The sequence below is a fragment of the Salvelinus namaycush genome, chromosome 4, assembly GCF_016432855.1.
Source record: "Salvelinus namaycush isolate Seneca chromosome 4, SaNama_1.0, whole genome shotgun sequence".
NCBI lineage: Eukaryota > Metazoa > Chordata > Actinopteri > Salmoniformes > Salmonidae > Salvelinus > Salvelinus namaycush.
In genome coordinates this window covers 2,159,613-2,184,612 of record NC_052310.1, presented here as the reverse complement: position 1 = coordinate 2,184,612, position 25,000 = coordinate 2,159,613, and the positions used below count along the sequence as shown (strand labels likewise).

At 43.4% G+C, this 25,000-nt stretch overlaps 1 protein-coding gene across 1 annotated transcript in view; it reads right to left on the bottom strand.

Moving 5' to 3' along the window:
* The window catches only part of LOC120045312 (zinc finger MIZ domain-containing protein 1-like), a 177,664-nt gene that overhangs the window by 93,443 nt on the left and 59,221 nt on the right, over positions 1-25,000 (bottom strand). The gene's annotated exons all lie outside the window — the stretch shown is intronic.

Genomic DNA, 25,000 nt, shown 5'->3' with positions numbered 1-25,000 from the left:
GAGAGAGACAGAGAGAGACAGAGAGACAGAGACAGAGAGACAGAGAGACAGAGAGAGAGAGAGAGAGAGAGAGAGAGAGAGAGAGAGAGAGAGAGAGAGAGAGAGAGACAGAGAGAGAGAGAGAGACAGAGAGAGAGAGAGAGAGAGAGAGAGAGAGAGAGAGAGAGAGAGAGAGACAGAGAGAGAGAGAGAGAGAGAGAGAGAGACAGAGAGAGAGAGAGAGACAGAGAGAGAGAGAGAGAGAGAGAGAGAGAGAGAGAGAGAGAGAGAGAGACAACACACAGTGGTAAGGAATGGAGGACTGTGAAGCACGGCATGGACAGACCAAACACACAGAACCTCTTGAAAACGAACTGAGCTGCTGGCAATAAAGTTTGGTCAATCATGATGACTAAACTCTCAAGCTCTGAGCATTGTAAAGCATACATAGCAACCTCTATCAATGTGAATATATACTAAATTATTATTACTATATTATTTTATATTAAATTGGGCAAAAAGTTTGACCAGGACATTCTAAATAGAGACATGTCCACCATATTGCTACAGAACAAAGGTAAACAAGCTAAAGACCTTGCCCGTTGCTAAAGAAATTTAACATTGGGACAGAAAGAGAGAGACAGAGACAGAGACAGAGAGACAGACGGAGAGACAGAGAGACAGAGAGACAGAGACAGAGAGAGAGAGACAGAGAGAGAGAGACAGAGACAGAGAGAGAGAGAGAGAGAGAGACAGACAGAGAGAGACAGAGAGACAGAGAGAGAGAGAGAGAGAGAGAGAGAGACAGAGAGAGAGAGACAGAGACAGAGAGAGACAGAGAGAGAGAGAGAGAGACAGAGAGACAGAGAGACAGAGAGAGAGCGACAGAGAGAGACAGACAGAGAGGCAGGCCTTTGTCACCACAGTGCTCCGATGCCCACTGAGCAGCAGTATTAAGTGCAGCCCAACAGGCCACAGGAGCCATCGTAAATCACTGTTTAAGTGGCAGGGACCTCTTTGATTTACCCACGCCATTATCTGCAAAAGGAGGCCCCTTCCAATCTCTTTGACCTTTGACCTTTAAAGACATACAACTCCAGCAACATGCCTCCGCAGAAGTAGGCATGCACACTAAATGGAACCCTATTCCCTATATAGTCCCTATGGGCATTGGTCAAATGTAGTGCACTAAATCGGGAATAGGGTGTCATTTGGGATCCTATCTATCCCTCTATCTCTAGTCCTCCTCTCTAGTCCTCCTCCATTCTATCCCTCTATCTCTAGTCCTCCATTATATCCCTCTCTCTCTAGTCCTCCTCTCTAGTCCTCCTCCATTCTACCCCTCTATCTCTAGTCCTCCTCCATTCTATCCCTCTATCTCTAGTCCTCCTCCTGTCTATCCATCTATCTCTAGTCCTCCTTCATTCTATCCCTCTATCTCTAGTCCTCCTCCTGTCTATCACTCTATCTCTAGTCCTCCTCCTGTCTATCCATCTATCTCTAGTCCTCCTTCATTCTATCCCTCTATCTCTAGTCCTCCTCCTGTCTATCACTCTCTCTCTAGTCCTCCTCTCTAGTCCTCCTCCATTCTATCCCTCTATCTCTAGTCCTCCTCCATTCTATCCCTCTATCTCTAGTCCTCCTGTCTATCCCTCTATCTCTAGTCCTCCTCTCTAGTCCTCCATTCTATCTCTAGTCCTCCTCTCTAGTCCTCCTCCATTCTATCCCTCTATCTCTAGTCCTCCTCTCTAGTCCTCCTCTCTAGTCCTCCTCCATTCTATCCCTCTATCTCTAGTCCTCCTCTCTAGTCCTCCTCCATTCTATCCCTCTATCTCTAGTCCTCCTCTCTAGTCCTCCTCTCTCTCTAGTCCTCCTCTCTCTCTAGTCCTCCTCTCTCTCTAGTTCTCCTCCATTCTATCCCTCTATCTCTAGTCCTCCTCTCTAGTCCTCCTCCATTATATCCCTCTATCTCTAGTCCTCCTCTCTAGTCCTCCTCCATTCTATCCCTCTATCTCTAGTCCTCCTCTCTAGTCCTCCTCCATTCTATCCCTCTATCTCTAGTCCTCCTCAATTCTATCCCTCTATCTCTAGTCCTCCTCCATTCTATCCCTCTATCTCTAGTCCTCTTCTCTAGTCCTCCTCTCTAGTCCTCCTCCATTCTATCCCTCTATCTCTAGTCCTCCTCCATTCTATCCCTCTATCTCTAGTCTTCCTGTCTATCCCTCTATCTCTAGTCCTCCTCTCTAGTCCTTCTCTCTAGTCCTCCATTCTATCTCTAGTCCTCCTCTCTAGTCCTCCTCCATTCTATCCCTCTATCTCTAGTCCTCCTCTCTAGTCCTCCTCTCTAGTCCTCCTCCATTCTATCCCTCTATCTCTAGTCCTCCTCTCTAGTCCTCCTCCATTCTATCCCTCTAGCTCTAGTCCTCCTCTCTAGTCCTCCTCCATTCTACCCCTCTATCTCTAGTCCTCCTCCATTCTACCCCTCTATCTCTAGTCCTCCTCTCTAGTCCTCCTCTCTCTCTAGTCCTCCTCTCTCTCTAGTCCTCCTCTCTAGTCCTCCTCCATTCTATCCCTCTATCTCTAGTCCTCCTCTCTAGTCCTCCTCCATTCTATCCCTCTATCTCTAGTCCTCCTCTCTAGTCCTCCTCCATTCTATCCCTCTATCTCTAGTCCTCCTCTCTAGTCCTCCTCCATTCTATCCCTCTATCTCTAGTCCTCCTCCATTCTATCCCTCTATCTCTAGTCCTCCTCCATTCTATCCCTCTATCTCTAGTCCTCCTCTCTAGTCCTCCTCCATTCTATCCCTCTATCTCTAGTCCTCTTCTCTAGTCCTCCTCTCTAGTCCTCCTCCATTCTATCCCTCTATCTCTAGTCCTCCTCCATTCTATCCCTCTATCTCTAGTCCTCCTCCTGTCTATCCCTCTCTCTCTAGTCCTCCTCCATTCTATCCCTCTATCTCTAGTCCTCCTCTCTAGTCCTCCTCCATTCTATCCCTCTATCTTGACTCCCTACCGGAAGTTGAAGTTGAGTTGCACCCATGGGGAAAGTTGAAGACAGACCCTGAGGATATTTCAGTAGAACACCATCGTCCTCTCTGCACCATGTTATTATCTTTCTAAAGTATAGCCTAGACGTGACACCAGAAAAGACGGTAGCTTCTACATGCATATCTTTTGCCTTATTTATAGAAATATAGTCCCATTATGAGGAAGATATATGAGTGTGCGTTGTCTAATTAAAATCTAAACATGGATTCAAGGAAAATGTTTTCCAAAATGGTTATTTCTAGTTTCAGCCCAAACAGTCAAAAAACGAAGTTGTAATTTCAGAGTCTTTAATTGTAGAGGGAAGTCAGCAGGATTGTGTTGGTTTTGTATCGCGACGAGTCTAAACACACAGTTGTTTAAGGAACTGATCTGATAACACGTTCTACTTCCCTCTATTCGTTAGACTAGCAGCGATCTACCCATGGAGTCACATTTATCAAACGTATAGATCTACCCATGGAGTCACATTTATCAAACGTATAGATCTACCCATGGAGTCACATTTATCAAACGTATAGATCTACAAAAGTATAGATCTACAAACGTATAGATCTACAAACGTATAGATCTACCCATGGAGTCACGTTTATCAAACGTATAGATCTACCCATGGAGTCACATTTATCAAACGTATAGATCTACCCATGGAGTCACATTTATCAAACGTATAGATCTACAAAAGTATAGATCTACAAACGTATAGATCTACAAACGTATAGATCTACCAATGGAGTCACATTTATCAAACGTATAGATCTACAAAAGTATAGATCTACAAACGTATAGATCTACAAACGTATAGATCTACAAACGTATAGATCTACAAACGTAAAGATCTACAAACGTATAGATCTACCAATGGAGTCACATTTATGAAAGGTATAGATCTACAAACGTATAGATCTACAAACGTATAGATCTACCAATGGAGTCACATTTATCAAACGTATAGATCTACAAACGTATAGATCTACAAACGTATAGATTTACAAAAGTATAGATCTACAAACGTATAGATCTACAAACGTATAGATCTACCAATGGAGTCACATTTATCAAATGTATAGATCTACAAAAGTATAGATCTACAAACATATAGATCTACAAACGTATAGATCTACAAACGTATAGATCTACAAAAGTATAGATCTACAAACGTATAGATCTACAAACGTATAGATCTACAAACGTATAGATCTACAAACGTATAGATCTACAAACGTATACTGCTACGTGTTATTTGGAAACACGCTTTTCAAAAATCCAAAAGTGCAACAATTAAAATAAAACACCAAAGCAACGAAGACGCATATAGTTTACAGTACTTACCAATAGTAGGTAACTCCTCAAGGAAACATATGCAAATGAGTGTGTTTAGGATGTAAATATAGGCAAAGATCTCAGAAAATATATGACAATGTCCAGTCTACTAGTGCTGCTACACCTCACTGTATAACTGACCACTGACTGGTGCCTCAACCCTCTACCTCTGTTAGTACTGTAAACTGGGTGGGTACAGTAGACTACAGTAGAGTACAGTAGGTTACAGTAGGGTACAGTAGACCACATTAGGGTACAGTAGACTACAGTAGGGTGAAGTAGGGTACAGTAGACTACATTAGGGTACAGTAGACTACAGTAGGGTACAGTAGACTACAGTAGGGTACAGTAGACTACAGTAGGGTACAGTAGACTACAGTAGGGTACAGTAGACTACAGTAGGGTGCAGTAGACTACAGTAGGGTACATTTGGGTACAGTAGGGTGAAGTAGGGTACAGTAGACTACAGTAGGGTACAGTAGACTACAGTAGGGTACAGTAGACAACAGTAGGGTACAGTAGACTACAGTAGGGTACAGTAGACTACAGTAGGGTGCAGTAGACTACAGTAGGGTACAGTAGACTACAGTAGGGTACAGTAGACTACAGTAGGGTACAGTAGACTACAGTAGGGTACAGTAGACTACAGTCGGGTGCAGTAGACTACAGTAGGGTACAGTAGAGTACAGGAGGGTACAGTAGACTACAGTAGGGTGCAGTAGGGTAGAGTAGACTACAGTAGACTTCAGTAGGGTGCAGTAGGGTAGAGTAGACTACAGTAGACTACAGTAGGGTGCAGTAGACTTCAGTAGGGTGCAGTAGACTACAGTAGGGTGCAGTAGGGTACAGTAGGGTACATTAGACTACAGTAGGGTGCAGTATACCATAGTAGGGTAGAGTAGACTAAAGTAGGGTGCAGTAGACTACAGTAGGGTGCATTAGACTACAGTAGGGTAGAGTAGACTACAGTAGGGTACATTAGACTACAGTAGGGTGCAGTAGACTACAGTAGGGTGCAGTAGACTACAGTAGGGTACAGTAGACTACAGTAGGGTGCAGTAGACTACAGTAGGGTAGAGTAGACTACAGTAGGGTGCAGTAGACTACAGTAGGGTACATTAGACTACAGTAGGGTAGAGTAGACTACAGTAGGGTACATTAGACTACAGTAGGGTACAGTAGACTACAGTAGGGTGCAGTAGACTACAGTAGGGTGCAGTAGACTACAGTAGGGTGCAGTAGGGTACAGTAGAGTGCAGGAGGGTACAGTAGACTTCAGTAGGGTAGAGTAGACTACAGTAGACTACAGTAGGGTGCAGTAGACTACAGTAGGGTGCAGTAGACTTCAGTAGGGTGCAGTAGGGTACAGTAGGGTGCAGTAGACTACAGTAGAGTGCAGTAGACTACAGTAGGGTACATTAGACTACAGTAGGGTGCAGTAGACTACAGTAGGGTGCAGTAGACTACAGTAGGGTAGAGTAGACTACAGTAGGGTGCAGTAGACTACAGTAGGGTACATTAGACTACAGTAGGGTAGAGTAGACTACAGTAGGGTACATTAGACTACAGTAGGGTGCAGTAGACTACAGTAGGGTGCAGTAGACTACAGTAGGGTACAGTATACTACAGTAGGGTGCAGTAGACTACAGTAGGCTACAGTATACTACAGTAGGGTGCAGTAGACTACAGTAGGGTACAGTAGACTACAGTAGGGTGCAGTAGACTACAGTAGGGTGCAGTAGACTACAGTAGGCTACAGTATACTACAGTAGGGTGCAGTAGACTACAGTAGGGTACAGTAGACTACAGTAGGGTGCAGTAGACTACAGTAGGGTGCAGTAGACTACAGTAGGGTGCAGTAGACTACAGTAGGGTGCAGTAGACTACAGTAGGGTGCATTAGACTACAGTAGGGTACAGTAGACTACAGTAGAGTACAGTAGGGCTCCCTCACGACGCCAGGTCAGCGGAGTCAATCACCACCTTCCGGAGACACCTGAAACCCCACCTCTTTAAGGAATACCTAGGATAGGATAAAGTAATCCTTCTACCCCCCCCCCTTAAAAGATTTAGATGCACTATTGTAAAGTGGTTGTTCCACTGGATATCATAAGGTGAATGCACCAATTTGTAAGTCGCTCTGGATAAGAGCGTCTGCTAAATGACTTAAATGTAAATGTAGGGTGCAGTAGGGTACAGTAGACTACAGTAGACTACAGTAGACTACAGTAGGGTGCAGTAGACTACAGTAGGGTGCAGTAGGCTACAGTAGGGTACAGTAGGGTACAGTAGACTACAGTAGACTACAGTAGACTACAGTAGGGTGCAGTAGACTACAGTAGGGTGCAGTAGGCTACAGTAGACTACAGTAGGCTACAGTAGACTACAGTAGACTACAGTAGACTACAGTAGGGTACAGTAGACTACAGTAGGGTACAGTAGACTACAGTCGGGTACAGTAGACTACAGTAGGGTGCAGTAGGGTACAGTAGACTACAGTAGGGTACAGTAGACTACAGTAGGGTACATTAGACTACAGTAGGGTACATTAGACTACAGTAGGGTACATTAGACTACAGTAGGGTACAGTAGACTACAGTAGGGTGCAGTAGACTACAGTAGGGTACAGTAGACTACAGTAGACAACAGTAGACTACAGTAGGGTACAGTAGACTACAGTAGGGTACAGTAGACTACAGTAGGGTGCAGTAGACTACAGTAGAGTGCAGGAGGGTACAGTAGACTTCAGTAGGGTGCAGTAGGGTAGAGTAGACTACAGTAGACTACAGTAGGGTGCAGTAGACTTCAGTAGGGTGCAGTAGACTACAGTAGGGTGCAGTAGGGTACAGTAGGGTACATTAGACTACAGTAGGGTGCAGTATACCATAGTAGGGTAGAGTAGACTACAGTAGGGTGCAGTAGACTACATTAGACTACAGTAGGGTACAGTAGACTACAGTAGGGTGCAGTAGACTACAGTAGACTACAGTAGACTACAGTTGGGTACAGTAGACTACAGTAGGGTACAGTAGACTACAGTAGACAACAGTAGACTACAGTAGGGTACAGTAGACTACAGTAGGGTGCAGTAGACTACAGTAGGGTGCAGTAGACTACAGTAGACTACAGTAGACTGCAGTAGGGTACAGTAGACTACAGTAGGGTGCAGTAGGGTACAGTAGACTACAGTAGACTACAGTATGATACAGTAGACTACAGTAGGGTACAGTAGACTGCAGTAGGGTACAGTAGACTACAGTAGCTACAATAGGGTACAGTAGGTGGTTATTTCTCAACCACATCAAGAGCTATGTGAGGCTCTCTTAGTAGTGGTAAGTACTTAGTGTGCGTCCCCAATGGCACCCTATTCCCTTCATAGTGCCCTACGTTTCACCAGGACCTACATAGGGATCCATTTGGCATGCACTTTAAGTATACTCTGCTTCACCATACTGCCTATTAACTAAAATAACAGTTTCCCTTCGAGCTCTGGAAAAGCCTGGAGATTTTCACTGCAAGACACAGATTGAATTGATGAAATGGAGGAAAGGACACCTGCTGCTCATTAAACTGATAATACCAACAGCCAGCTGAATACTACCCTGGTTACAGCAGGACTGGTACTCATTAAACTGATAATATCAACAGCCAGCTGAATACTTCCTGGTTACAGCAGGACTGGTACTCATTAAACTGATAATACCAACAGCCAGCTGAATACTTCCTGGTTACAGCAGGACTGGTACTCATTAAACTGATAATACCAATAGCCAGCTGAATACTCCCTGGTTACAGCAGGACTGGTACTCATTAAACTGATAATACCAACAGCCAGCTGAATACTTCCTGGTTACAGCAGGACTGGTACTCATTAAACTGATAATACCAACAGCCAGCTGAATACTCCCTGGTTAGAGCAGGACTGGTACTCATTAAACTGATAATACCAACAGCCAGCTGAATACTTCCTGGTTACAGCAGGACTGGTACTCATTAAACTGATAATACCAACAGCCAGCTGAATACTCCCTGGTTACAGCAGGTCTGGTACTCATTAAACTGATAATACCAACAGCCAGCTGAATACTTCCTGGTTACAGCAGGACTGGATACCTTCAAGCTAGGTTCTTATAGGCTGTGTCCCAAATAGAATACTAAACTCTACAGTTGAAGTTGGAAATTTACATACACTTTAGCCAAATACATTTAAACTCAGTTTTTCACAATTCCTGACATTTAAATTAATCAGAGTAAAAATGTCCTGTCTTAGGTCAGTTAGGATCACCACTTTATTTTAAGAATGTGAAATGTCAGAATAATAGTAGAGAGAATCATTTCTTTCAGCTTTTATTTCTTTCATCACATTCCCAGTGGGTCAGAAGTTTACATACACTCAATTAGTATTTGGAAGCATTGCCTTAAAAATTGTTTAACTTGGGTCAAACATTTCGGGTAGCCTTCCAGAAGCTTCCCACAATAAGGTGGGTGAATTTTGGCCCATTCCTCCTGACAGAGCTGGTGTAACTGAGTCAGGTTTTTAGGCCTCCTTGCTCGCACACGCTTTTTCAGTTCTGCCCACAAATGTTCTATAGGATTGAGGTCAGGGCTTTGTGATGGCCACTCCAATACCTTGACTTTGTTGTCCTTAAGCCATTTTGCCACAACTTTGGAAGTATGCTTGGGGTCATTGTCCATTTGGAAGACCCATTTGCGATCAAGCTTTGACTTCCTGACTGATGTCTTGAGATGTTGCTTGAATATATCCACATAATTCTCCTACCTCATGATGCCACCTATTTTGTGAAGTGCACCAGCCTCCCCCTTTTTCCTCCAAACATAACGATGGTGTCACGCTCGTCGTTAGGTGGAAGAGAGGAGGACCAAATCGCAGCGTGGTACGTTTCCATATTTATTGGAACACTTATTAAACACGAACAAAAACAATAAACAGAACGAAACCAACGACGCTACAGTCCTGAACTTGAGAACATATAAAACATGAACGCACGAACAGGAACAATCACCCACAAACAAACAGTGAACACAGCCTACCTAAATATGGTTCCCAATCAGAGACAACGTAAAACACCTGCCTCTGATTGAGAACCATATCAGGCAAATCAGACACGCCTAAACCAATGAGACACATAACATAGACTACACCCACCCAGCTCACGTCCTGACCAACTAAACAAATACTAAACAAAGGAAATAAGGTCAGGAACGTGACAGTACCCCCCCCCCCCCTAAGGTGCGGACTCCGGCCGCAAAACCTGAACCTATAGGGGAGGGTCTGGGTGGGCGTCTCTCCACGGTGGCGGCTCTGGCGCTGGACGTGGTCCCCACTCCACCATCGTTAATCCCCGCTTCCGTGGCCCCCTCCTAATGACGACCCACCAAAATAACCCCACTGTACTGATGGGCGCCTCTGGACAGAGGGGCAGCTCCGGACTGAGGGGCAGCTCATACATTATGTAAATCTACACTTCCGGTTAGGAAGAAAGACATTATGTAAATCTACGCTTCCGGTTAGGAAGAAAGGCATTATGTAAATCTACACTTCCAGTTAGGAAGAAATGCATTATGTAAATCTACACTTCCAGTTAGGAAGAAAGACATTATGTAAATCTACACTTCCAGTTAGGAAGAAATGCATTATGTAAATCTACACGTCCAGTTAGGAAGAAAGACATTATGTAAATCTACACTTCCGGTTAGGAAGAAAGACATTATGTAAATCTATACTTCCGGTTAGGAAGAAAGACATTATGTAAATCTACACATCCGGTTAGGAAGAAAGACATTATGTAAATCTACACTTCCAGTTAGGAAGAAAGACATTATGTAAATCTACACTTCCGGTTAGGAAGAAAGACATTATGTAAATCTACACTTCCAGTTAGGAAGAAATGCATTATGTAAATCTACACTTCCAGTTAGGAAGAAATGCATTATGTAAATCTACACTTCCAGTTAGGAAGAAATGCATTATGTAAATCTACACTTCCGGTTAGGAAGAAATGCATTATGTAAATCTACACTTCCGGTTAGGAAGAAAGACATTAAATGCACATGATATTCTAAAGACAGAGGGGTGTGTACCAACTAGTACACTGCTTTCCATAAGATATACTACAACAGTCATCTGAAGGTTAGGGACTATGACAAGCTACCCACTGCACTGGCATGAGGAGAATGAACGTGTAATTGGACAAAGTTTATGTTGACTACTTGACATCAGCCAGGGAGAAATGTTTACACTAGTTTGAAAAGGTAATATAGACACTGTGGAGGTTTGTCTACAAGCCTAAATCATTTTGGTTTCCAGTAGGATATCTTTAGCCTGGGTACCAGTTTGTTTAGCTATCATTCCACTCCTGGCCACTCTTGTCAAATGACACATAGTACCAGCAGTGGAAGGTTAGCACAAACAGACTGGATTTCAGGCTAAAGATATTCTACTGGAGACCAAAATGATTTAGGCTTGTAGACAAACCCCCACAGTGTCTATATTACCCTCTCAAACTAGTGTAAACATTTCCCTGGCTTTGCCAAAGGGTACATTACACACATTAGACGAGGTACACTAGATTACAACCATTTATGTTTTAGGCGAAGCAAAGAAGAGAATACCTTCTGCATATTTGCTCTAACAGATATCAGAGGATACATTTGAATTAAACAAATGGCCAAATGCTCCTAGTATTCTTAAAAGGGATTATAAGGCTCAGAGCATCTTACTTTAAGAGCATTGGTTGCTTTGTGGTTTAAACACGGTCTCTGTCTATGCAGCCAATCTATTCTTTTCTATTCTCAATACACTATGCTCCCGAGTGGCGCATCTCAGTGCTAGAGGCATAACTACAGACACCCTGGTTCGAATCCAGGCTGTATCACGGCCAGCCGTGATTGGGAGTCACATAGGGCGGCTCACAATTGGCCCAGTGTCGTCAGGGTTTGGCAATCATTGTAAATAAGAATGTGTTCTTAACCGACTTGCCTAGTTAAATTAAGGTTAAATAAAATAAATACAAAAACAAATGCTGACATCTCTCAAAGAATTCTCAAATTGGCCCACTATTTATATTGTCTTGAAATACACTAAAATCGGGGTATAAAATTAACATTTTCCAAAAAAAATGAATGTATGTGTAGAATAGTTATTAGACTATAGTGCTTCTAATAACAGATGTACAGACACAGATTATCTCAGAAAGCTATTCTGAATATGTACTGCAATAGTAAGGTGACCCATTTATATTTCAGCTTTATCTGAACTTGATACAGCGTTCAGCCTTTTTGAAGATGTCTTCAATACTATTGTGGATCATGATTATGTCCCGCCCTGATCTGTTTCACCTGTTCCTGTGACTGTCTCCACCCCCTCCAGGTGTCGTTTATTTCCCCCAGTGTATTTATCAAAACAAATGTATTTATAAAGCCCTTCTTACATCAGCTGATATCTCAAAGTGCTGTACAGAAACGCAGCCTAAAACCCCAAACAGCAAACAATGCAGGTGTAGAAGCACGGTGGCTAGGAAAAACTCCCTAGAAAGGCCAAAAGAAGAGGGGAACCAGGCTATGAGGGGTGGCCAGTCCTCTTCTGGCTGTGCCGGGTGGAGATTATAACAGAACATGGCCAAGATGTTCAAATGTTCATAAATGACCAGCATGGTCAAATAATAGTAATCACAGTAATATTTATCCCTGTGTTTCCTGTCTCTCTGTACCAGTGTATTTATCCCTGTGTTTCCTGTCTCTCTGTGCCAGTGTATTTATCCCTGTGTTTCCTGTCTCTCTATGCCAGTGTATTTATCCCTGTGTTTCCTGTCTCTCTGTCCCAGTGTATTTATCCCTGTGTTTCCTGTCTCTCTGTGCCAGTGTATTTATCCCTGTGTTTCCTGTCTCTCTGTACCAGTGTATTTATGCCTGTGTTTCCTGTCTCTCTGTACCAGTGTATTTATCCCTGTGTTTCCTGTCTCTCTGTACCAGTGTATTTATCCCTGTGTTTCCTGTCTCTCTGTGCCAGTGTATTTATCCCTGTGTTTCCTGTCTCTCTGTACCAGTGTATTTATCCCTGTGTTTCCTGTCTCTCTGTACCAGTGTATTTATCCCTGTGTTTCCTGTCTCTCTGTACCAGTGTATTTATGCCTGTGTTTCCTGTCTCTCTGTACCAGTGTATTTATCCCTGTGTTTCCTGTCTCTCTGTACCAGTGTATTTATCCCTGTGTTTCCTGTCTCTCTGTGCCAGTGTATTTATCCCTGTGTTTCCTGTCTCTCTGTACCAGTGTATTTATCCCTGTGTTTCCTGTCTCTCTGTACCAGTGTATTTATCCCTGTGTTTCCTGTCTCTCTGTCCCAGTGTATTTATCCCTGTGTTTCCTGTCTCTCTGTGTATTTATCGCTGTGTTTCCTGTCTCTCTGTACCAGTGTATTTATCCCTGTGTTTCCTGTCTCTCTATGCCAGTGTATTTATCCCTGTGTTTCCTGTCTCTCTGTACCAGTGTATTTATCCCTGTGTTTCCTGTCTCTCTGTACCAGTGTATTTATCCCTGTGTTTCCTGTCTCTCTGTCCCAGTGTATTTATCCCTGTGTTTCCTGTCTCTCTGTACCAGTGTATTTATCCCTGTGTTTCCTGTCTCTCTGTACCAGTGTATTTATCCCTGTGTTTCCTGTCTCTCTGTACCAGTGTATTTATCCCTGTGTTTCCTGTCTCTCTGTACCAGTGTATTTATCCCTGTGTTTCCTGTCTCTCTGTGCCAGTGTATTTATCCCTGTGTTTCCTGTCTCTCTGTACCAGTGTATTTATCCCTGTGTTTCCTGTCTCTCTGTACCAGTGTATTTATCCCTGTGTTTCCTGTCTCTCTGTCCCAGTGTATTTATCCCTGTGTTTCCTGTCTCTCTGTGTATTTATCGCTGTGTTTCCTGTCTCTCTGTACCAGTGTATTTATCCCTGTGTTTCCTGTCTCTCTATGCCAGTGTATTTATCCCTGTGTTTCCTGTCTCTCTGTACCAGTGTATTTATCCCTGTGTTTCCTGTCTCTCTGTACCAGTGTATTTTTCCCTGTGTTTCCTGTCTCTCTGTACCAGTGTATTTATCCCTGTGTTTCCTGTCTCTCTGTACCAGTGTATTTATCCCTGTGTTTCCTGTCTCTCTGTGCCAGTGTATTTATCCCTGTGTTTCCTGTCTCTCTGTACCAGTGTATTTATCCCTGTGTTTCCTGTCTCTCTGTGCCAGTGTATTTATCCCTGTGTTTCCTGTCTCTCTGTACCAGTGTATTTATCCCTGTGTTTCCTGTCTCTCTGTACCAGTGTATTTATCGCTGTGTTTCCTGTCTCTCTGTACCAGTGTATTTATCCCTGTGTTTCCTGTCTCTCTGTACCAGTGTATTTATCCCTGTGTTTCCTGTCTCTCTGTGCCAGTGTATTTATCCCTGTGTTTCCTGTCTCTCTGTACCAGTGTATTTATCCCTGTGTTTCCTGTCTCTCTGTACCAGTGTATTTATCCCTGTGTTTCCTGTCTCTCTGTCCCAGTGTATTTATCCCTGTGTTTCCTGTCTCTCTGTGTATTTATCGCTGTGTTTCCTGTCTCTCTGTACCAGTGTATTTATCCCTGTGTTTCCTGTCTCTCTATGCCAGTGTATTTATCCCTGTGTTTCCTGTCTCTCTGTACCAGTGTATTTATCCCTGTGTTTCCTGTCTCTCTGTACCAGTGTATTTATCCCTGTGTTTCCTGTCTCTCTGTACCAGTGTATTTATCCCTGTGTTTCCTGTCTCTCTGTACCAGTGTATTTATCCCTGTGTTTCCTGTCTCTCTGTACCAGTGTATTTATCCCTGTGTTTCCTGTCTCTCTGTACCAGTGTATTTATCCCTGTGTTTCCTGTCTCTCTGTCCCAGTGTATTTATCCCTGTGTTTCCTGTCTCTCTGTGTATTTATCGCTGTGTTTCCTGTCTCTCTGTACCAGTGTATTTATCCCTGTGTTTCCTGTCTCTCTATGCCAGTGTATTTATCCCTGTGTTTCCTGTCTCTCTGTACCAGTGTATTTATCCCTGTGTTTCCTGTCTCTCTGTACCAGTGTATTTATCCCTGTGTTTCCTGTCTCTCTGTACCAGTGTATTTATCCCTGTGTTTCCTGTCTCTCTGTACCAGTGTATTTATCCCTGTGTTTCCTGTCTCTCTGTACCAGTGTATTTATCCCTGTGTTTCCTGTCTCTCTGTGCCAGTGTATTTATCCCTGTGTTTCCTGTCTCTCTGTGCCAGTTTGTCTTGTATGTTCAAATCAACCAGCGTTGTTTTTCCCGTACTCCTTTTGCTTTTCTCTTTTTTATCGTCTTCCTAGTTCTGACCCCTGCCTGACTGGACTACTTTCCCGCCTGCCTGATCACCCTGCCTACCCTGACCTTGATTCTGCCTGTCCTTCGGTACCTTTTGGACTCTGAACTTGTTCTGACCCTTTTTGCCTGTCCACGACCATTCTCTTGCTTTACCCTATTGGAATAATAAACATTGTAAGACTCCAACCATCTGCCTCCTGTGTCTGCATCTGGGTCTCATCTTGTGTCATGATAGATTACTTCATTGGCAAAGTAGGCAAACTTAGAAATTCCAACAACGAACAGTGAGCCATCGAATAATGACAAAAAAGCATTGTATGTCTGAATTTTATAACGTTTGTGTGAGAGAGGTGGAGGAATTATTGTCATCAATCAATAATGACAAACCTCCTGGCATTGACAACTTAGATGGAAAGCTACTGAGGATGGTAGCTGACTCTATAGCCACTCCTATCTGTCATATTTGTCATATCTGTCATATCCAAGGCATTCCAAGGTGGCTTAGCAGTTCAGACGTCTTTTTCCGTATTGTCGTGTCGTGTCCTGTATGTATATATATTTACACCTTTTCTTCACATATCTTTAATTTATTTTATTATCCAAGAACTCAACTACAAAAGCTTTCCTGCAAAAGCTTTCCTGCAACCCGCTTCACCAATTACAATAAGTATTATTTACCTCAATCTGAAAATCCATCGTGGAAGATAGCCAGGGGCTAATTCAGAAGCTAGCCTGAAAGCTAACCAGAAGCTACTCCGATAGCTAGCCAGAAGCTAATCTGTAGCTGCCCCGAAATTAGCCGGTTTGCTGGCTAGCGTTGGTGTTTCAGCTGCCCACGTTTTGCGGTCATCAGCTATTCCTTTAGCTCGATAATCTACCGGCACTTTTGTGCAACGCGACTCGGACCGGAGCATTCCGGGACTTTTTTTTCTCTCAGTTTCCCCGGATTCCAACCGCAGGCTCTGGACACTTGCACCTTGATTTCGCAGCTAGCTAGCTGCATACCGTGTGACTATTGGCTTACGTCGACCCCGGAGCAAACTCAAATCATGCTGGAGCTAGCCAGCTGAGGAGTTCCATCACCATCCGGACCCGTTTCTTTTGTTGCTGCTGCAGATACGGAACCCCACCGGGCCTTCACGACTGACTGCCGACGTTATCTGCCCGAGGGATTTATCCAACCGGCACCTCCGTCCCGACGTTACCTGAACGCTCATCTGAGGCCCGCTAATCGTTAGCTGTCTTATCGGCTGCTATCTGAACAAAACCCCACTACACGGAACCTACCGACGGAAACGCACGAGGTATCTACAAACAGACCTCCATCCTATGCTGCTACCGATAGCCATATACCCGGCCAGCTGTCTGGATCGCCACGACCCCAACCAACCTCTACTCACTGGACCCTTATTGATCACTCGATTAAGCATGCCTCTCCTTAATGTAAATATGCCTTGTCCATTGCTGTTCTGGTTAGTGTTTATTGGCTTATTTCACTGTAGAGATTCTAGCCCTGCTCTCTATACCATATCCAACCTCTCAGTTCCACCACCCACATATGCGATGACATCACCTGGTTTCAATGATGTTTCTAGAGACAAGATCTCTATCATCATCACTCAATACCTAGGTTTACCTCCACTGTATTCACATCCTACCATACCTTTGTCTGTACATTATTCCTTTAAACTATTTTATCGCCCCCAGAAACTTCCTTTTACTCTCTGCTCTAATAGCTCTAGGCGACCAATTCTCATAGCTTTTAGCCGTACCCTTATCCTACTTCTCCTCTGTTCCTCTGGTGATGTAGAGGTGAATCCAGGCCCTGCAGTACCTGGCTCCACTCCTATTCCCCAGGCGCTCTCTTTTGATGACTTCTGTAACCGTAATAGCCTTGGCTTCATGCATGTTAACATTAGAAGCCTCCTCCCTAAGTTTGTTTTGTTCACTGCTTTAGCACACTCTACCAACCCGGATGTTTTAGCCGTGTCTGAATCCTGGCTTAGAAAGACCACCAAAAATTCAGACATTTTTATCCCCAATTACAATATTTTCAGACAAGATAGAACGGCCAAAGGGGGCGGTGTTGCAATCTACTGCAAAGACTGCCTGCAGAGTTCTGTTATACTATCCAGGTCTGTTCCCAAACAATTTGAACTTCTACTTTTAAAAATCCACCTCTCTAAAAACAAGTCTCTCACCGTTGCCGCCTGCTATAGACCACCCTCTGCCCCCAGCTGTGCTCTGGACACTATATGTGAACTGATTGCCCCCCATCTATCTTCAGAGCTCGTGCTGCTAGGCGACCTAAATTTGAACATGCTCAACACCCCAGCCACCCTACAATCTAAGCTTGATGCCCTCAATCTCACACAAATTATCAATGAACCTACCAGGTACCACCCCAATTCCGTAAACACGGGTACCCTCATAGATATCATCCTAACAAACTTGCCCTCCAAATACACCTCTGCTGTTTTCAACCAAGATCTCAGCGATCACTGCCTCATTGCCTGCATCCGTAATGGGTCAGCGGTCAAACGACCTCCACTCATCACTGTCAAACGCTCCCTGAAACACTTCAGCGAGCAGGCCTTCCTAATCGACCTGGCCGGGGTATCCTGGAAGGATATTGATCTCATCCCGTCAGTAGAGGATGCCTGGTCATTTTTTAAAAATGCCTTCCTCACCATCTTGAATAAGCATGCCCCATTCAAGAAATTTAGAACCAGGAACAGATATAGCCCTTGGTTCTCTCCTGACCTGACTGCCCTTAACCAACAGAAAAACATCCTATGGCGTTCTGCATTAGCATCGAACAGCCCCCGTGATATGCAACTTTTCAGGGAAGCCAGAAACCAATATACACAGGCAGTTAGAACAGCCAAGGCTAGCTTTTTCAAGCAGAAATTTGCTTCCTGCAACACAAATTCAAAAAAGTTCTGGGACACCGTAAAGTCCATGGAGAATAAGAACACCTCCTCCCAGCTTCCAACCGCTCTGAAGATAGGAAACACTGTCACCACCGACAAATCCACTATAATTGAGAATTTCAATAAGCATTTTTCTACGGCTGGCCATGCTTTCCACCTGGCTACCCCTACCCCGGACAACAGCACTGCCCTCCCCTCTGCTACTCGCCCAAGCCTTCCCCATTTCTCTTTCTCCCAAATACAGTCAGCTGATGTTCTTAATGAGCTGCAAAATCTGGACCCTTACAAATCAGCCGGGCTAGATAATCTGGACCCTTTCTTTCTAAAACTATCTGCTGAAATTGTTGCCACCCCTATTACTAGCCTCTTCAACCTCTCTTTCGTGTCGTCTGAGATCCCCAAAGATTGGAAAGCAGCTGCGGTTATCCCCCTCTTCAAAGGGGGGGACACCCTTGACCCTAACTGCTACAGACCTATATCTATCCTACCCTGCCTTTCTAAGGTCTTCGAAAGCCAAGTCAACAAACAGATTACCGACCATTTCGAATCACACCACACCTTCTCCGCTATGCAATCTGGTTTCAGAGCTGGTCATGGGTGCACCTCAGCCACGCTCAAGGTCATAAACGATATCGTAACCGCCATCGATAGGAAACAATACTGTGCAGCCGTATTCATTGACCTGGCCAAGGCTTTTGACTCTGTCAATCACCACATCCTCATTGGCAGACTCGACAGCCTTGGTTTCTCTAATGATTGCCTCGCCTGGTTCACCAACTACTTCTCTGATAGAGTTCAGTGTGTCAAATCGGAGGGTCTGTTGTCCGGGCCTCTGGCAGTCTCTATGGGGGTGCCACAGGGTTCAATTCTTGGACCGACTCTGTTCTCTGTTTACATCAATGATGTCGCTCTTGCTGCTGGTGATTCTCTGATCCACCTCTACGCAGACGACACTATTCTGTATACTTCTGGCCCTTCTTTTGACACTGTGTTAACAACCCTCCAGGCGAGCTTCAATGCCATACAACTCTCCTTCCGTGGCCTCCAACTGCTCTTAAATACAAGTAAAACCAAATGCATGCTCTTCAACCGATCGCTGCCTGCTCCTGCCCGCCTGTCCAACATCACTACTTTGGACGGCTCTGACTTAGAATATGTGGACAACTACAAATACCTAGGTGTCTGGTTAGACTGTAAACTCTCCTTCCAGACCCACATCAAACATCTCCAATCCAAAGTCAAATCTAGAATTGGCTTCCTATTCCGCAACAAAGCATCCTTTACTCATGCTGCCAAACATACCCTTGTAAAACTGACCATCCTACCAATCCTCGACTTCGGTGATGTCATTTACAAAATAGCCTCCAAAACCCTACTCAATAAATTGGATGCAGTCTATCACAGTGCCATCCGTTTTGTCACCAAAGCCCCATATACTACCCACCACTGCGACCTGTACACTCTCGTTGGCTGGCCCTCGCTTCATACTCGTCGCCAAACCCACTGGTTCCAGGTCATCTACAAGACCCTGCTAGGTAAAGTCCCCCCTTATCTCAGCTCGCTGGTCACCATAGCAGCACCTACCTGTAGCACGCGCTCCAGCAGGTATATCTCTCTAGTCACCCCCAAAACCAATTCTTCCTTTGGACGCCTCTCCTTCCAGTTCTCTGCTGCCAATGACTGGAACGAACTACAAAAATCTCTGAAACTGGAAACACCTATCTCCCTCACTAGCTTTAAGCACCAGCTGTCAGAGCAGCTCATAGATTACTGCACCTGTACATAACCCATCTACAATTTAGCCCAAACAACTACCTCTTTACCTACTGTATTTATTTATTAATTTATTTTGCTCCTTTGCACCCCATTATTTCTGTCTCTACTTTGCACTTTCTTCCAATGCAAACCAACCATTCCAGTGTTTTTTTTAGTTTTTATTTTACTTGCTGTGTTGTACTCACTTCGCCTCCATGGCCTTTTTATATTTTTATTTATTTATACATATATCTGTTTGCCTTCACCTCCCTTATCTCACCTCACTTGCTCACATTGTATATAGACTTATTTTTTTTTCACTGTATTATTGACTATATGTTTGTTTTTACTCCATGTGTAACTATGTGTTGTTGTATGTGTCGAACTGCTTTGCTTTATCTTGGCCAGGTCGCAATTGTAAATGAGAACGTGTTCTCAATTTGCCTACCTGGTTAAATAAAGGTTAAATAAAATAAAAATAAATAAATTTGTAATCTGAGCCTAGATGAAAGACTTTGTCCTCAGGCCTGGAGGGAAGCCAAAGTAATTCTGCTACCCAAGAGTGGTAAAGCGGCCTTTACTGGTTCTAACAGCAGACCTATAAGCTTGCTGCCAGTACTTAGCAAACTGTTTGAAAAAAATGTGTTTGACCAAATACAATGCAATTTTACTGTAAACAAATTAACAACAGACTTTCATCTTGATTATAGAGAAGGGCACTCAACATGTACTGCCCTGACAAATGACTGATGATTGGTTGAAATAAATTGATAAGATGATTGTGTGAGCTTTTTGTTAGACTTCAGTGCAGCCTTAGATGTTGTTGAAAATCTATGTCCCTTATCAATCTACACACAATACCCCCTAATGACGAAGCAAAAAGTTTAGATAATTTTGCCAAATTTATTTTTAAAAATGATAAATAATGACATTTCACAATTACATAAGAACAGTGTCTTGCGAAAATATTCACCCCCCTTGGCATTTTTCCTATTTTGTTGCCTTAACCTGGAATTAAAATAGATTTTGGGGGGTTTGTATCATTTGATTTACACAACATGTTTACCATTTTGAAGATGCAAAATATTTTTGTGTGTGGAACAAACAAGAAATAAGACAAAAAAACTGAAAACTTGAGAGTGCATAACTATTCACCCGCCCAAAGTCAATAATTTGTAGAGCCACCTTTTGCAGCAATTACAGCTGCAAGTATCTTGGGGTATGTCTCTATAAGCTTGGCACATCTAGCCTCTTGGATTTTTGCCCATTCTTCAAGGCAAAACTGCTCCAGCTCCTTCAAGTTGGATGGGTTCCTGCTGGTGGACAGCAAACTTTAAGTAATACCACAGATTCTCAATTGGATTGAGGTCTGGGCTTTGACTAGGCCTTTACATTTAAATGTTTCCCCTTAAACCACTTGAGTGTTGCTTTAGCAGTATGCTTATGGTCATTGTCCTGCTGGAAGGTGAACCTCCGTCCCAGTCTCAAATCTCTGGAAGACAAACAGGTTTCCCTCAAGAATGTCCCTGTATTTAGCTCCATCCATCATTCCTTCAATTCTGACCAGTTTCCCAGACCCTGACAATTAAAAACATCCCCACAGCATGATGCTGCCACCACCATGCTTCAATGTGGGGATGGTGTTCTCAGGGTGATGAGAGGTGTTGGGTTACCTTCTTCCATATGTTTGGGGAGTCTCCCACATGCCTTTTGGTGAACACCGAACGTGTTGGCTTATTTTTTTCTTTAAGCAATGGCTTTTTTCTGGCCACTCTTCCGTAAAGCCCAGCTCTGTGGAGTGTACGGCTTAAAGTGGTCCTATGGACAGATACTCCAATCTCCGCTGTGGAGCTTTGCAGCTCCTTCAGGGTTATCTTTGTTGCCTCTCTGATTAATGCCCTCCATGCCTGGTCCGTGAGTTTTGCTAGGCGGCCCTCTCTTGGCAGGTTTTTTGTGGTGCCATATTCTTCCCATTTTTTAATAATGGATTTAATGGTGCTTTGTGGGATGTTCAAAGTTTCGTATATTTTTTTATAACCCAACCCTGATCTGTACTTCTCCACAACTTTGTCCCTGACCTGTTTGGAGAGCTCCTTGGTCTTCATGGTGGTGCCCCTTGCTTAGTGGTGTTGCAGACTCTGGGGGCTTTCAGAACAGGTGTATATATACTGAGATCATCTGACAGATCATGTGACACTAAGATTGCACACAGGTGGACTTTATTTAACTAAATAATAATAATAATAATAATTGAACTAATTATGTGACTTCTGAAGGTAATTGGTTGCACCAGATCTTATTTAGTGGCTTCATAGCAAAGGAGGTGAACACATACAGTGGGGGAGAACAAGTATTTGATACACTGCCGATTTTGCAGGTTTTCCTACTTACAAAGCATGTAGAGGTCTGTAATTTTTTATCATAGGTACACTTCAACTGTGAGAGACGGAATCTAAAACAAAAAATCCAGAAAATCACATTGTATGATTTTTAAGTAATTAATTTGCATTTTATCAAATACATATGATGACATGCACAACTTTTTTTATTTTTTATTTTCTTCTCTTTTTTTTGAAACAAGTAATTATTTTCATTTCACTTCACCAATTTAGACTATTTTGTGTATGTCCATTACATGAAATCCAAATAAAAATCTATTTAAATTACAGGTTGTAATGCAACAAAATAGGAAAAACGCCAAGGGGGTGAATATTTTAGCAAGGCACTGTATTCAGACGCTTTACTTTGTTGAAGCACCTTTGGCAGCGATTACAGCCTCGAGCTTTCTTGGGTATGACGCTACAAGCTTGGCACACCTGTGTTTGGGGAGTTTCTACCATTCTTCTCTGTAGATCCTCTCAAGATCCTCTCAGGTTAGTTGGGGAGAGTCGCTGAACAGCTATTGGTCTCTCCAGAGATATTCGATTGGGTTCAATTCTGGGCTTTGGCTGGGCCACTCAAGGACATTTAGAAACTTTTCCCAAAGCCACTCCCGCGTTGTCTTGGCTGTGTGCTTAGGGGCGTTGTCCTGTTGGAAGGTTCGTGCCAGTCTGAGGTCCTGAGGGCTCTGGAGCAGGTTTTCATCAAGGATCTCTCTGTACTTTGCTTTGTTCATCTTTCCCTTGATCCTGATTAGTCGCTCAGTCCCTGCCACTGAAAAACATCCCCACAGCACGATGCTGCCACCACCATGCTTCACCATAGGGATGGTGCCAGGTTTCCTCCAGATGTGACACTTGGCATTCAGGCTAAAGATATCAATCTTGGTTTCATCAGACCAGAGAATCTTGTTTCTCATGGTCTGAGAGTCCTTTAGGTGCCTTTTGGCAAACTCCAAGCGGGCTGTCATGTGCCTTTTACTGAGGAGTGGCTTCCGTCTGGCCACTCTACGATAAAGACCTGATTGGTGGAGTGCTGCAGAGATGGTTGTCCTTCTGGAAGGTTGTTCCATCTCCACCATCGGGCTCTTGGTCACCTCAGTGACCAAGGCCCTTCTCCCCCGATTGCTCAGTTTGGCTGGGTGGCCAGCTGTAGGAAGAGTCTTGGTGGTTCCAAACTTCTTCCATTTAAGAATGATGGAGGTCACTATGTTAGACAGGTGTGTAATATCCAGTCAATTGAATTTACCAGAGGTGGACTCCAAGTTGTATATCTTTTTTGGGATAGGGGGCAGCATTTTCACTTTTGGATGAATAGCGTACCCATAGTGAACTGCCTCCTACTCTGTCCCAGATGCTAATATATGCATATTATTATTACTATTGGATAGAAAACACTCTGAAGTTTCTAAAACTGTTTGAATGATGTCTGTGAGTATAACAAAACTCATATGGCATGCGAAAACCTGAGAAAAATCCAATCAGGAAGTGGGATATCTGAGGTTGGTTGATTTCTAACTCAGTCCCTATTGAATACACAGTAGGATATGGATCTGTTTGCACTAGATGTCACCAGTCTGTAGAACCTTCAATGAGGCTTCTACTGTGATGTGGAGCCGGATGGGAGCTGTTTGAGTCAGTGGTCTGGCAGAGAGCCAGGTCCTGGCATTTCACATGATAGCGACCTGCGTTCCATTGCTTCTCTAGAGACAAAGGAATTCTCCGGTTGGAACGTTATTGAATATTTATGATAACATCCTAAAGATTTATTCTATACTTAGTTTGACAAGTTTCTTCGACCTGTAATATAACTTTTTGAAGTTTTCGTCCGACGTTCGGCTGGACCTGCACAAGCGTTTGGATATGTGTACTAAACATGCTAACAAAAGTAGCTACTTGGACATAAATAATGGACATTATCGAACAAAACAACAATTTATTGTGGAACTAGGATTCCTGGGAGTGCATTCTGATGAAGATCATCAAAGGTAAGGGAATATTTATAGTGTAATTTTTGATTTCTGTTGACTCCAACATGGCGGAATATTTTTTCTTTTTTCTGAGCGCCGTCTCAGATTATTGCATGGTTTGCTTTTTCCGTAAAGTATTTTTGAAATCTGACACAGCGGTTGCATTAAGAACAAGTGTATCTTTAATTCTATGTAAAACATGTATCTTTCATCCAAGTTTATGATGAGTATTTATGTTATTTGACGTGGCTCTCTGCAATTTCTCCGGATATTTTGGAGGCATTTCTGAACATAGCGCCAATGTAAACTGAGGTTTTTGGATATAAATATGAACTTTATCGAACAAAACATATATGTATTGTGTAACATGATGTCCTATGAGTGTCATCTGATGAAGATCATCAAAGGTTAGTGATTAATTTTATCTCTATTTCTGCTTTTTGTGACTCCTATCTTTGTCTGGGAAAATGGATGTGTGTTTTTTGGACTTGGCGGTGATCTAACATAATCATATGTTGTGCTTTCGGTGTAAAGCATTTTTGAAATCGGACACGATGGGTAGATTAACAAGATGTTTATCTTTCATGTGCTGTATTGGACTTGTTAATGTGTGAAAGTTACATATTGCGAAAAAATATTTTTGAATTTCCCGCGCTGCCTTTTCAGCGGAATGTTGTCGAGGGGTTCCGCTAGCGGAATGCATGACAGGATAAACATCTCAAGGATGATCAATGGAAACAGCACCTGAGCTCAATTTCGAGTCTCATAGCAAAGGGTCTGAATACTTATGTAAATAAGGTATTTCTGTTCTTGATTTTAATTGCAATTTTTTTAAATGTGTAAAAACTTTTTTTATTTTTTTAAATATTTATGTGTTGTATTGTGCAGGGCACATTTGAAAAAGAGACATATGTCTCAATATATATTCTCTGGTAAAAAAATAAAGATCACTGGGGCCTCCCGAGTGGCGCAGCGGTTTAAGGCACTGCATCGCAGAGGCGTCACTACAGACCCGGGTTCGGTTCCAGGCTGTGTCACAACCGGACGTGATCAGGAGTCCCATAGGGCGGCGCACAATTGGCCCAGCGCCGTCCTGGTTAGTGGAGGGTTTTGCCGGATGGGCTTTACATACCTCACCGCGCTCTAGCGACTCCTTGTGGCGGGCCAGGCGCCTGCAGGCTGACTTCGGTAGTCAGTTGACAGGTGTTTCCTCAGACACATTGGTGCTTCCGGGTTAAGAGGGCGGGTGTTAAGGAGCGCGGTTTGGCGGGTCATGTTTCAGA